General features: G+C 35.8%; 1 long non-coding RNA gene across 1 annotated transcript in view; it reads left to right on the top strand.

Moving 5' to 3' along the window:
• Positions 1 to 15169, top strand: part of LOC107312894 — a 332012-nt gene that overhangs the window by 311119 nt on the left and 5724 nt on the right. Inside the window, exon 4 of the long non-coding RNA XR_001554685.2 lies at positions 10043 to 10147. This is a non-coding gene — a long non-coding RNA (uncharacterized LOC107312894). The remainder of the gene's footprint in view (positions 1 to 10042; positions 10148 to 15169) is intronic.

Here is a 15169-nt window from a genome sequence, read left to right on the forward strand (position 1 = left end):
TGCTTCTTGATTTTTCTGTTCTGATAGTGTGGCTGATTCAATGGAAAAATAATCCAGGAAGAGTACATTTCATTTTTTAAGTCAACTGATTCAGCCCTTAGTTTGGTATGAACTGGGTTAGGAACTTAGAGACAGCAGGAGAACTACTCTTATGCAGCCTGAAACAGCATCTGTAGAAATAGTAGGGTTCCCAAATGCCACTAGGGGTTTAAACTTTAAAAAATAAAAGAAAATAGTCATCTTTTATGCTCCATTGACCATATAAATAATCTGAGAAAACAAGCAAAATTCTTAATTCCATTTGCACGAACACACACGTTAAATATGAGATCCCCAGAAGGCTGATAGGTGGGAAGGGGAGACTTCTGCCATTCTCTCAAGGATTATATAAGTTGGGGCATTGCAATCAAAATGACATCATGAAAAAGTAGTGTTAAAATCTTGTACTGCATAAAAGGAGTTTAATTCTTGATCTCACATTAAGTTAGCCTGTTAATAATTTACTTGAGTCTTAGTAGCCTTTCAGTTGTAGGCCGCTAATGACAAGCTTGCTTTCTAATGCTTAGCGCCTGCTGCGCAAGTGGTACTTTTAACAAAATACATTTGCTGCAGGCTTTTTGACGTGGCTTCACACTGAGATAAACACAATTAACGGGAGCTATTTAAAATTCCTTTCTCTTGTGCTTGTTTATTAACTATCCTGTAAGATTTATTTTTGTTACTAATTTCAAAGAGCATGTAACAATTTTGATAGCATAGTGAGGATATGCAAGGTAAATATTTCACTGTTGAGAAATGCCTGGGTCATCCTCTGACTGTAATAGCATATTCCTATATACAGGCTTATGGATGATCACATTGGTTTCTCTTTAAACTCGCTCTGCAGTCAAATGTATTGTAGCAGCAAATGTAGGATGAGCCAAAAGAAATGCAAGCAGAATAGCTTACACAGAATAAAAATTTCATTAGAAAGTATTTCCAGTGAATCCTATTTAGTATAAGAAGTCTTATCTTTTTTATGTGTCACATGAAAATGGCTTTTAGTAAAAATAGTGTTGCAAAGAATGTCTACTGGGAAGGGAAGGGGGGTGGGGGGGCGCAGAGGGGCGGGCTTGTGCTGAATATTTATAGCGTATAGTACATGTAAGTGCATGGAGAACTTTTAGAACAAATACTTTTTCTTAGGTTAAGCAAGTTCAGAATATTGTTGATAATCTTCTTTATGTCTGTCCAGGCAGCCTGTGCAGGGCAATTCTGGAATTAAAAATTAAAAAAAAAAAAAAAAGTTGGCCTTATTGAAGGCCAACCTGCGACCTCATTAAAATCAGAGAAAAGTGTCCAGTTGAGTGTGGTGGGAACTGGAGCTTCAACATAGAAAGCCTTTTTGAAGGGGTAAAGAGGGAAGAATATGAGCCTCAAAAAGACAGACCTCTGCTAAAGCCCTCAAGGCAAATCTGCTGTAAGTCAATTTTGTGCTCTCCTGTCCAGTCTGGCACCTCTGCTGCCTGACTGAAACATCTCTACTTACATTCCTTCGTTTTTATAGGAGTTAGTCTTAATATACACTTCTCGTGACAGTGTGACATGAAGGCTGCTCCTTGCATCTTCCTCCTGCTGTGCACCTGGGCAAGTGACAACTGCATCTGATTTTTTAATGGATGGATTTTTAATGGATTTGAAGGAGGCAGGGAACTGACTGGATAATAGGCAGATCTTTGCATCTATAAATTAGCAAAAACATTTTTAGCTGAATGCATTGAATATTATTTATTTGCTTCTTAAAGTGTTTCTACCTAGTGGATGCTGGAGCTATTTGTTCTGATAAAGCCTATAAATGAGTAGAAGTAAAATGCAAAGTCTGACAAATGAAACAGTTGTTCAGCTGGCTGTGGGGTGGTTGTGTATGGCACTTAAGAAGGAATGTCTGGGTGTCAGCCTGATTCCCTCATCTTTGCTGCTGAAACTGAACCCCTGGAGAGAGAAGAGATTGTTCTAATGATGAGAACAAAAGCCACTTGTTCTGGAGACTGTGCAGCATGGCAGCAGGTTTGGCAGGATGTGGGAGGTCTGTTCTGTTAAGAGGAGACTTTTAGGAGAAACTTCTGCTTACAGCAGGGGCTATTGAGATGAATGAAGCTATGAAGTGTGTATCCATGGTGCTTCAGTGCAGAGACCACATCCATAGCTCTCACAGCTTTTCTGGTTGCTTCAGTGCAAGTGGCAACACCCCAGATCACGTTTTCCAAAATAGGCTTTCAAGACAACATGGGTTTCCTGGTTAATCAGACCAAGCTGTTTTGTACCCATAATAAAGCAAGGGTGACAGATGGTTGGACTGGCTTCACTTTAATATTCTTCTCTCTTGTGCTGTTTGGCATTGTTTTTGGATTGTCCCAGTAAGACCAGATGCAAGGGAATAGGGGAGGGAGCATCTAATAATATAGGGAGTATTTTAATGGTGGAAGCCACAGAAAATTGTTAGGGCGGAAAAAAAGGTCTGAAGGATAGGACATCCTATCTTCCTTCATTGCATGGAAAAAGTGAGAGGGAATTTGATCTGACTCCAAACACTTTCATTTGCAATGCAGCAGTTTCTTCCAACTGGAACTCCATGGTCTGTCTTTATCTGGGTCATAAATACTAAGTCCTCATGGTTATGAAATGACCTTTACCTAAAGCTAATCTCCTGGCTTATACCCCAAAAATACTGCAAAGCATCTTTCTAGGGCCACCTAGCTTCTTGAAAGTGGAAAAAAAATATACAGCTAAGATGTCTTAACTAGTAGATAGTGACATTTATTGGTCACCCTTAGTGATCTGATTCTGGTGGATCTATGATGAAGTACATTACCTGGGGATATTTATCCTAGTGACTTTAAATATGTACTCTTCTGATATCTGCAGTGTCTGTTGCGCTGTTGTGATGACACTAGAGAGCCTTTGTACGTGTTCTTGTTTGGAGAACATTCAGATTTAAGCAGAAAGGTCCTTTTAATGAGGATTAATTGGTATAACCAAAATGCTTTGGAGTGTTATAAAACTATCAGAACCAGTAATTTCTTTAAGAGATCTGGATTCTCTGTAGTCAGGCTGCTGTCACTTGTACCCACATGCCTCGGATGTCTGTTACCTTTAAATATTTATAGCTTTGAAGGTTCATCGAGTCTGTAATAAGCACAGGGGAAAATAAATACATTATGCAAAGGGTGATTAGTTTTTATCACATAGTCTTCTACAGGGCAGCTGTTTATTTTCAGTGTTCATTTTCTTGGATCAGTCAGGTAGACAGCTGTTCTTTTAGGGCATTTTTGTTAATTTAAGTAACTCCTTTGAATTGCAAATCTACCACCAAATTCAGTTCTAAAAATTCAGCCTCAAGCTCATAATTATATCATCAAAAAAATCTTTAGATCACTAATTCAAAAATTTCTACTTGTCAGATATTTCAAACAAATGCAAAGCATACACACTGTAAATCACCCAATACATCAATGTCTATATGAAGTTGAATATAAAATGCCCAGATCTGCCAGGTTTCTCAAAAAATATAATATACATTATGTACATTCCCGCAAGGCCACAGCCAGCCTGAAATACTGTCTTGTGTATCTGACTTCATAAACAGCTGTTAATATCAATAGGCATTTGCAAAGATAGAAATATGATAAACAGGCAGCCTGTAATTTATCTTTTCATTTTTATAAATCGGTTTGGATTATTGCCTGTGTCCGGAGAACTGAGGAGTTATAGGACAGGAAAGAAGGAGCAGTGCAGACAAGGCTGATGTTTATCACACCATACAGGAACAGGTCTTTTTATGTTTCGGAAACTATCATGAACAATTGCAGTACAGAAGCTCTGTCCCTACAGTGCAGTCAGCCATGCAGTCCTCAGTCTTGTTACATGCTTGTTGAAGTCAGTTTATAACTATTCAGATTGGCATTTTGTATTCAGGCTCTCGGGCCATGCTATAAATGTTTGTGCTCCTTTGATTTCATGTGAAAAGATAGATCCCGGCAACCACAGTTTTATGAGGCTATTGCCAGAATGTTACATTTAAATGAATTCTTTGTATTGTAAAATGCTCAGCTACAGAAAATGTAACCTTATTGCTCCAGTAGATGGATTTTACTCAGCAAATCGGAGCACTGATTTTGAATTTGTCACCAAATATTTATTGGCTGTCAGAATTATTTTAGACCAATCTGTGATACACGCATGCAAAACAAATTTTTCTTCTGTTTCACTGTGAATGAGAATTTTTTTTTTCAATTATGAGTTTATTACAAAGCTTCTTTATATTCAAAAATAGCCCCAGCTGGAGTGTCCCTTCCCAGCTGAGCCCAGATGGGGAGGCACAGTCTGGGATGAGGTTCTTCCCTTCTGTTTGTACAGCTCCTGAAGAGGCTGACCAGGATTGCAGACTCTTACTTCATGCATTCTAACAGCTGAACTATCTTCAGATCAGCAAGGCTACCATGATGCAGCAACTATGTGGCCACTTATCACAGGTTAATTTCCAAAAATCTCTGTGGGATGAGGCCAGCTTGACATGATTAACAGATGAGAAATGTTGTGCAGCTGCTATTTGAGGACTTTATTTAGTTGTTTGTTTGTTTGTTTACCAATCAGGCAGTCTTGGAGTTGCTCTTAAATAACCTGGATGGAAAAAATTCATTGAAGACTTAATGCCAGGAGGGGGAATGTAGTCTTTGTGGTTGCCCCTCTGTTCCCTTCAGATGCTAAGTATCATCTGAAGGGAACATTATGGATGTAGATGCGCATATTATCTCATGAAGTACAGAATAGCAACTGACATACTTTCACCATTTTCAGCCCTGGTGGAGACAGAAATTGCATGGCTTTTGTTTTTTGTGAAAAGCACAACTTTGCTTTCATTCTATGAAGATGATGCCTTTTAGAAAGATAAAAGTTTGTGTTTGGGTAGATTTCTTGGTATAATTCCAACCATGGCGGGTATAATGTTAATAAATGAAGTGGGAGGGAACAAACCATCTACTGCATTGGTGGGAGACGCTCTTGGTCAGGTTCTGACAATGCCCAGAATGTCCACTCAGCAGCAGCCTGCATCAGAGCAGAATACAATTCCGGTTTATAATTTTCATTCAAACCACCGCTTTGAATTCTTTCGTTCTTCTATTGCAACTGTAGAAGTTGTCAGGAAAATCAGTGCATTCTAAAAAGTAAAATAAGAGAGCAGATAAAATAAACAATAGAATAGCAAAATTGGAAAAGGACTAAGCTTTTAACCTGTGGAATTTAACTTCTCAGCTAGTTAATGAGCCTTGTGTGTTTGTTAGGATTGGAAAGTTTTGACAACATACAAAGAGAACTCACTTGGATACTTACCCTTAATAAGATACATTAAAATACCCTAAGTTTTAGTTATGAAATATCTGGCACAGCTGAGCAAAGTTAAGTGAAGACATTATTATGATGTAAGTACAGCTGGCATTACACTAAATCAGTAGAATGTAGTACCCATAGTCAATTGCAGAATCATGAGTGCTAATAATCTAATTAATTAATATGCTAATTGGTGAGATAAAAAGGGGTATTAAAAGAATGCAGTAAAGAGCAAGTATTTTTCTGTTTTGCTGTGCAAACACAGCTCCCTGCAATAACTTAATGAGGAACTATTTAAAGGAAGAAAACTAAGAACAAATGAATTAGAAGCTTAACTAAGTAATTGCATGTTAATGCTGAGACCTTTTTGGTAGGGACCAGCACAACTATATGTTTAGATTGCCAGAACAGCCAATAACACAGAGTGGGGTAAGTAAATAATAGTATCTATTTATTTGATAGAAATATATTTTTTAAAGAAATAACCTAAGTAAAATTTAAATTAGAGTTATATAGATATTTATATAGAGTTAGATAGATATTTATATAGAGTTATATAGATATATTCTATCAATGATAGAATTGAAATTGAAAATATTTACATGTCAGAAGAACCTAAGCAATTTGAAGGGAGGAGAGCACAGATAGAGGGGAAAAAAAGAGCAGCTCTTTTTTTTCTTTGTGTCTTACTAGGACAGAAAGCAAGCTCTCACTCAGCTTTTAATTTGTTAATAGAAATGGGATTATTGTTCAAAATTTGAACATCACACTTGTTCAGAAATAGGCATCCTGAATTTAAGAGTCTGTTCCAAGGGCTTCAGAGGTTGGTTTCCATCTAGACAGGAAAGCCAATAGATAATTGGCTTGATGATTGGACTGGATGATCTTAGAGACTTTTCCCAGCCCTTGCAAATGCGGAACAAGCTTTGAAGCTTAGGAAACAATATTTTTAATAAAATACAACCACTTAAAGGACAGGATTGCTTAAAAATATATATATGTTACAAAACTCAATAACTTTGACTAAACTCAGAAATTTACTACGCAGCTGTATTAAGATGGCCCAAATGTGCCATCAGACAGAAACCAGCCTAGAGAATTTTTCTCCTCTAGTAAAGACAAAACAAACAAACAACAAAAAAAAAAATGTTCTAAATTCTCTATTTTTTCTCTCGAGTAGTACTTTTACTCATCACTTAGACTTATCAGCAGGAAGTGGGTGGATCTGTATCATCATTATCATGAAAATGGGAACTACAGTTAAACTTTTTGTCATTATTGTCACACAGAGCATCTTTCTGACTTGGAGTTTGTATCTAAATTATCAGGTTTTTAAAATTTGTCTTCAGTATGCTGTCATATACACTTACAAATGACTGACGTGTCTTAGGTGAAAGATCTCTTGTCCCTGGCAGTGGTTAAAGTCAGAGCTGTCTCTTTTGAAATGTTTTCTTTTATGGGCTTTTAATCATACCAAAAGGACATGTCAGGATCTCTCTCTGCTTCTTTTGTGTATACTCTTATACAAACACATGCTGTGGAGGAAATGCTGAGGTTTCTTCTCATTACAATCAAAGCATATATTCACTGTGGAGATGTAAACTTGGAAGAAATTTAGTATTATATTATGTAACAATTTAGTAAAGTGTGGCCCTCTTTTGATACTGAAAAATTTAGTTGTAAAATAAGAGCAAATTGGCATGTGCAACTGCTAAAGCTCTTGGACATGCTGGTAGTAAATCAAGCAAAATGTAGTCATTCTGTAAATAAATGTTGAGTTTGTTGGTCGGATGGAGTTCATTTCTGTCTCTTAAAGTTGTCTTTATGATAATTCTGTGAATTAATTTGAAGGCTAATGGAAGCTGTTCACTTGTACTTTGCCATTTTATTGAATTTTCTATGCCTGAAGCATCAATTAATATATTTGCAGTTAAACTATTCAAAAGTTTTATTATTTTTTTTGTTGTTCCACTGTTGTTCTCATAGATCATACCCAGAGCATTCTTTGTTCCCATGCAGCACAGCCTGAATGCCCTAGGGGCTCACTTATTTCCAGACGGAGTCTAACTGCCACTCTGTCCTTCCTTTACTGCTTTAGCAAAGATATTGTCCTTTTTTGTTTCTGGCATGCTTGGCTACAAAACAATAATGATAGCTATTGTGATGGTTGTTGTTTTAGTATTTATTATTTTTATAGCTCCATAGGCAAATAAATACCTTTTTAAAAATTAGGCAGAGACTTAGTACGCGGACCTCATTTAGAAAACCAGGCTCTAAAATTGCCTCCTGTGAAATGTTAATCATGCCTCTGAATGGCTAGGTATTGAATGGCTGACTTAAATGTTTCTTTTAGTCAAGAAGCTAAGACTTTTTTTTTTAGCTAAGAGGAGCAAAGTTGCTCAGAGAGCTTGCAGTTTGTAAGAGGTTTTTAAAATGTACATAGAAGAGCCCAATACTTGTATTTAAAATTATTTATTAATGGAGAAGTAAGTGAAGAAGTGATATTTGGACTAAAAATCGTTTTCAGGAGGAAATATCCTTCTTTCCCCCTTGAGCTTGTTTCTGAGTTTAAGGAGAATAAGCAGTCTTATATACCTCTACAAATGTTTAAGGCTAAATTGCTGGTGTGGAACATCAATTGCTTACTACATATGGAACATTAGAAATCTACAAGTATGTCATTTTGTGAAGAGTAATGGGACTTTTACTGTAAGCGGTCTAGGTTGCTTCTGCTTTGGTTCTGACTCTGTTCAGTTTAAAATTCATTCCCAGTTGTCATGACAGTTTTCATCTAGTACACATATCATCTGACTTTGCACCTAATCAAGCGATAACATCTATCTCTCCTTTGTTATTTAGCAGGGTGAGGAAAGGTTGACCTACCTTAGCAGTGAGAAGATCTTGATAACCTAGGAATGACCAGAAATACTGTAGAGCATAATGCAGAGACTAATATGAATGACTCTGCTCAGATTTGCTTAACCACACTTCATCAGCTGTGCTTGGTCTACATTGGCTTCTGCACAGCCTCTTCGGTGCATCTGCATTCTTGTCTGCTTCTGATTTATAGGAGGACACAATGGGGCAGATAACACGAAGATATCTAGGCTTGTATTTGCATGTTCTCTTAGCTTGGGACTAATCTCTATGCCATGCAATGAAACTGCAGCTACTTTTGAACCTAAGCAGCTCTCTGAGTAGGCTCTCACATCTGCATTGTGTTGTCTTTGGCCAGCCAATTATATTCATTCTTTGTTTGAAGAAATGCTCTCAGTGGGTTGTTTATAGAAATGTTTCAGTAAATTCATTCTCTAGAAAAGGAAGTTTAATTAAAAATAAATAAATAAAACCCACTCTTTACAATTGAAAGCATCAATTTAGACTTTAAAACCCCTCTGGCTATCTGCAGGTCTCCATTAACAAATAATAACAAATAGATGCAGTATTCATCCAAACTATCATTATGAAAGGAGCTCTTGGAAGCATATGATCATATAGCAGCACCAAACACCACTTTCTGGAAAGGTTGTGGATATATTTACTGCACTGAGTAACAGCAGTATGTGCAATTAAACACACATAATGATAAACAGCTGCCTATTAAAAGATGTTTTGTTTTTTTTTTTTATTCCAGTGGCCTAGTGTGACTAAGGTCATGGTACATAAAGTTACTTTTAATCCCAAGTTATGTTTACGTAAACTTACTTTACATAACAGACAAAGAAAAAAAATGAAGCCTCCTCTCCTGATGTGCCTTCGAGAACCTAGAAAATGTCAGCTCTTTTGGCTAGATTAGCTACATGTGCCAATTACTGCTGGTCCACTGGATCAGGAGCATTTACTATCTGTAAGAATATGGCACAAGGTCTTTTAAAAAAGAAAGTGAAATTCTCAGAAAATATTTAAATGTGTTCTTTGATGCGCCTGAGATTTGGGATTTTTTTTTTTTCTTTTTTTTTCTTTTTTTTTTTTTTTTTTTGGTAGTGTATCCCTAAAGAAAAATTATTAATGCAAGAATATTTTGTTTGCAGAAATAACCAAATTACTCATATAATGAGTTGTTTCATTTTGTTGATTATTTGGTTGTTGCTTTCCCAGTACTACAATACGTAACCTCTGACTCTCGAAAAATATTGCTTTTATGATTTTCTTTTATGGAGTTATTTATGTTTAGAGTCTTGACCATTTTCAAGAGAAATGAAATATCTTTCACTACCTTTTGTCTTGAAGCTTGAATTGTTCAGTATTATGTCTTGGTTGCATTTGAGTCATATTGCCATATAATGGTTGTACTCTGCCAAGCATTCATGGGGCAAAGAGTATGTTACAGCAGCATAAGAAAATTGTACTAGGAATGTTACACAGTAAGGACAAGATTTTTACAGAACAAAGGCTTTTGAATTCAAAGCTTAAGTAAACTGGTGTAGTGCTAGTAATCAGTGGATTATGTCTCTAAATCAGAAGTAGTCAAAGTAGCACTTTTAAGCAACTGTGCGTACCTCACTGTAGTCTTGTGGTAATTATTTTATTTCTAATGTGATTTGACTAATAAATTTATACATGTTGAAATCAAATACAAAGAAATTTGTTAAAAGCTGCCTAAAACAGAATACATGAACTCATTCCACTAGTAAAGTTGAATTATTTATGGTTTAATTTCTTATTTTTTCCACAGGATTTGAAGTTCCAATTAAAACAGTGTTTGGGCCATTGCTTTGTCTGCCAGTGCTTAATCTTTTCCGAAAGCCTCATCACTTATCTAAAACAAAAGAAGAACGAGGTAAGGAGAGAAAGTAATGAAATACAGCATAGCACATCTGTCATGTGCTATGGAACAGAAAGTAGCTTTAAAAAAAATCCAGGATCAATGGCATTAAAAAATTTTGTTGAGAACTAAATGTGTTTATGTTAAGCATCTTAATACTAAGGATCTGTTACTACCATTATATTTTTGCATACACTGCAGGTTGGATGGTTTGTTTGAGTGCTTTACTGTAGATGTAGCCACAGGATACAAATGACAAATAGGCATAAGAGCTCTGGAATTGCTAAATGAACCTCGCTGTACTGTGGAGACCTTTAAAAGATTGTTTGACATCTTGATGCTGAACTTATGAATGTAAATGACATTTCTGAAGTTATTTCAAATTCACTTTGGAATCAGTCTAGGTTTATGTTGTCCAAATATATATAGTGTGATATTGGGTGCTGTCTTAAGACTTCCACGTTCCAGCAACTAAAGCTATGACTCCCTTTGTTGTCGATAATGGACCTTTCTGAAATACCTGGAAGTGTCTTTTGCAATGTTGTTTAGGATTGCAGTAATATCCAGTAAGGCAGGCAGAACTACAGGTGAAACAGGAGTAGTACAGTGGTTTAATTCTGATGGGGTAAGTAGGTAACAGAGCTGTAGTTTGAAAAGAACATGAGCTTTTTTGAGGTGTGAGTATAGCCTGCATTGGCTTCCTTTGTACTCACTGCTGACATTCAGCATGCGAGTATTAGAATCCCACTCTCATTTTCCCCATTCCCTTCTCCATTCTACTTTTTCAGATTTCCAGACTGTGAGATCAGCCATATGTAAAACTGGTTTTAATAGATGTATTTTTAAAACATGTGTCACTGAGGGAGATTTGTACATCCAGATATAACTGATGATCTATATTAATATTATGAACATTCCTAAAGTATTTTCCATACAATTGCTATCTGAAATTACTCCTACATATGAAAATAGTTCTATATGTGGTGTGTAAATCTTTAGAGATTTGCCAATTGATCTTGTGTTTTCTGAATCCCATCTTGCTGTAACTGTCTTACATTGCTATTGTCTTCTTTCTCACCCATATAGGACATTATTTCTGCTAACAGCTGGGGATGGTCACTGGATCTCATTCTTACTGATATTTGATTTTCTGAATTTTACTGAATAGTCCATTTATTGAGCAGTTGCAAAACAGATCTCAATAGTATTGGTCTCTGAGACCGCAAAAAATAAGAGGATACAGACATTTGTATAATTAAAGAAAAAAAAATGACATTTTAGCATTGTGTCTGGAAGTAATGAAAGGTTTACATAGAACTAGTTATAAACAAGAGCCATTTAAAAAAAAAAAATCAACCTTCAAACGTTAATTTACAATTAATGATGTTAAAGTGCACTTGATCCATCTGTAGCTTAACTTCCTTTCAGTGTCTTATAATTACATTTCAAAGCTATTCTTTCAGCAGATAGCTGTCTGCTAGATAGTGCCTTAAAGATTTTCTGGAATTCTGTTGCTTTAAACCCTAACTTTTCCACCTTTAAAGCTTTCATGCTTCTTCAAAACCCTTCTAGTACACTGACAACTTAAATACTTTGAGGTGATGAGTGCGGATGGTGTTTTTAAAGGACCATGCTCTGAACTGGCAACTGAAATGAAAAACATGCTGACTTTGTATGCAGTTTAATTGGGAACCCTATTGATACAGCAAATGGTCAAGGTTTTGTTGTTGCTTCTAGACTTACCTGATTACAATAATATGCATTTGTGACTGGTTTGTCTGTGTTTATCTCCCCTAATAACTTCTGACCTAACTGGCATGAATTTTTTTAGCCCAGTGACTTTTATTAATGGAAAAATAGTTTGGAAAGAAAATTAAGTTCCTGACGTACTAGTGAAAAAAACATGGCTGTGCTGAAAAAAAGGATTTTTTTAAAATGCCCTAAGGGAGGACTGCTTAGTAAGCTCCTCTAAGACATTCTATAAAAGAAAGAGACCTAATTAATGTGCCAAGCTTAGAGAAGTGTTTAAGTCAGAACCTGTGCCTCTTATAGAAGGAAAAATCCACAAAGGAGAAAATTTGTGAATGCAGGGAATTGTCCTGGGGTCTAGCAGTGGAAATCAAACTACCTTCCTGCTCTGTGCTGTGAACATGTTCCCTGTGGTACATATTTCTTATTTCTTTATACAATACTGATATTTGATACCAAAACTAGGGTATCAATTTGCAGTGCTAGGAACATTTCTTTCCAGGTTGTAGCTTTTGTGTTTAAGACCAAAGAGTATTGTTGTAGGTATGGTATCCAGGCTCAGTGTTTTATGGCTTATTATCTCTGCAGTTTCAACGGTAGACAACAATAAAAACAAACAAACAAAAGAAAAAAGAAAAACCACATTCATTTTACTTATTGGACAGCTTATTGTTCTTAATGTATAGTAACAATCCTTATACCATGGATGAAAGAATTGATTTATCTCTGTTACTAGGTATACTAGGTGTGTGATATCACTCTTATACACTATGTCTTACATTGCTATTCTATTAATTTCTGTTAGCTTGTGCACCTGGGGAGGGTTTCTGCTATGAAATCTGTGAGAACATGCAATGTATGTCCACACACAATTCCCAGCCTTTGCCAAGTGTTGATAGTGTTACATGCCTTCAAGAAAAAAAATGGTTTCCTGGATAATTTCTGTAATGTATCTTCAAGGTATTCATATTTTCAAGATGCATTTGGATTTGCAAGCTATGAAAGATAAAGCATACCTTGCGCTTTCTATTTTAGATATAGTACTGTTTGAAATGCTTGAGGGTTCTCTTCCATATAGTGGATGGTTCACTTTGAGGATCTTAAACATTCATTTCTACTGGTTTTCTTATCAAAGACTCTCTATTAATAATGATATAGTGAAATGGGAGACTGTTGGAAATCACAAGGAAATCGATGAAAAACACTTTGCAACTGTACTGTTCTTTTTACTTTCATTTTAGATTGTGAAACCAATTTACTAACATTAATAAAGTGTTACAGTAAGCTCCTGAGCATTCAGTCCTAGAAACTTGCAAACTGAGATAAAAATGGATAACAGTTGCACTTATGGCAGTGGAAACTTACCTTCCTGGTGCTGGGTTTGGTTTAGAGTAACTTTTGTTTATTAACGTAGTCCTAATCTATATTTTCTGCTCCTAGCCAAGATAGGCTAATGTGGGGTAAGAACTACTGAATTATTCATTTTCAGAAAATGTCACATTATGATGCTTGTGTCTCATTTATTTCTCTCACTGGAATCTCATTCCACCTTCACAGGCTACAAATGCTCTAGCAATATGTAATAGTGACTCCAAAGAATATGTGTAGTGTTGGTGTGAATTTGAGGTAGCAAAGTAGAAAACTGTACACTGAATCCCATATTCTTCTGTGCAACAAAATCTTTTTTTTTTAAGTCAGCAGCAATCCATAATGCAAATATGACATTTTTTTATATTGTCTGTCACTATAAATCACATGCCATCCCTTACCTTTTGAACTGTGATCTCGTATCCTCCTTTTTTTTTTTTTTTTTTTTTTTTTACTTATAACAACAAAACATGGAAAACAGGATTAAAACATTTCTTAGAGATAATTTGAACTATCAAGCAGAGAAATGTCATTACTTCTTTAATTATGTACATGAAAAAAAAAAAGTTGCTATAGAGTTCCAGCAGGCAATTTCTTAGTAATTCACCATGGAGACAGTTACTTGCGATCTTCCAGAGCTCTGTCCTTTAAGAAAAATATATCCTTATGCAATTCAAATTATTTTACAATCTGTAAAGTCTCATTTTAGAAATCACTGATGTATTAATTACTCATTTATCTGAGTTTGTTCTAGCAAAAGCCCAGATGCGGTAGAGATGTTTCTAACTTCTTTCAGTGTATTTGATAAACCAGTCAATCAGTAACAAGAAAGATATCAATACTTACCAAGGACTAGACTTGCTTACAGATTTAATAAGTTTGTTTTCGTGCCCATAGACCATAATTTTACAGATAAAATGACTTTTGGAATAGATAAAGATGATAGTTTTTTACTATATCTATAAGTATAATAGTATGTGTCCTTACTAATATTAGAAAGATCATGTGAGTACTTTTTTTTTTTTTCCGATGTATTTTGCTGGCATCAGGAAGGTAATAAATGATTAAACATGTACTGCTTTCTACACATCTTACTTAGACTCCCACAAAAGTATTCATATCCTGTTCTTCGTATCATTTAACTAGTTAATGTTTTCCAGCAAAAGTGAAGCCCAAGGCACCAAATAATAGGTTCTCAGTCTATCTCAATGCTATTGGGGTTGAATGCTGCCTTGCTTTATAGGAAATCTGCCCTAAATTGTCCTTCTCTTAAGCTGGCAGTGAACAGCAAAGCTAGAAATATCATATCATTAGAGAAACTCAAATCGTTTTAGGCACAAGAGCTCAAAGGTCCCTCCTGACCACTGATGTGGTCCTGCACAGGCCTACAGCAAGGTGGTAGATTCAAGGTCTTCTGCTGGAACTGCTCAGCATTTGTGCACATTTAAGCCTGTACTCTATAGAGTTGGGGCAGTGAAGAGGAGCACTATGGTGTTTCCTTTATTCCTTGACAGTATGTGATCTCTAAATAGCTGCTGTCCAAGTTTAACTTTACTTAAGACCACACAGAGCAGTGTAATGTCTTTTACTGGTAACTTGTTCCTGTTTACAGCCAAAGAAAAAATATATAACTTCAGAATTAATATTCTTATGCTTTCTCTTTGAATGCAGCAAACTCTACTGCAACTATTCCCTCAATTCCCAGAGAATTTATTCTTGAATTTATTCTCTTGGATGGTAACTGTTATGTAGCTCTACACTGGCACGGTATAATGAAGTTCTGCCTCCAGAGATTTAGATAAAGCTATTTTAGTAGACTGATCTCATCCTAATCCTTCTTAGACATTCTTCCAAGTCTTAAAACTACAATTGCTGTAATCTCACAATACTGTAGGTTTAGTGCTTTTTTTTAAAAAAATA

The sequence above is a fragment of the Coturnix japonica genome, chromosome 4 (genome assembly GCF_001577835.2).
Source record: "Coturnix japonica isolate 7356 chromosome 4, Coturnix japonica 2.1, whole genome shotgun sequence".
NCBI classification, from domain to species: domain Eukaryota; kingdom Metazoa; phylum Chordata; class Aves; order Galliformes; family Phasianidae; genus Coturnix; species Coturnix japonica.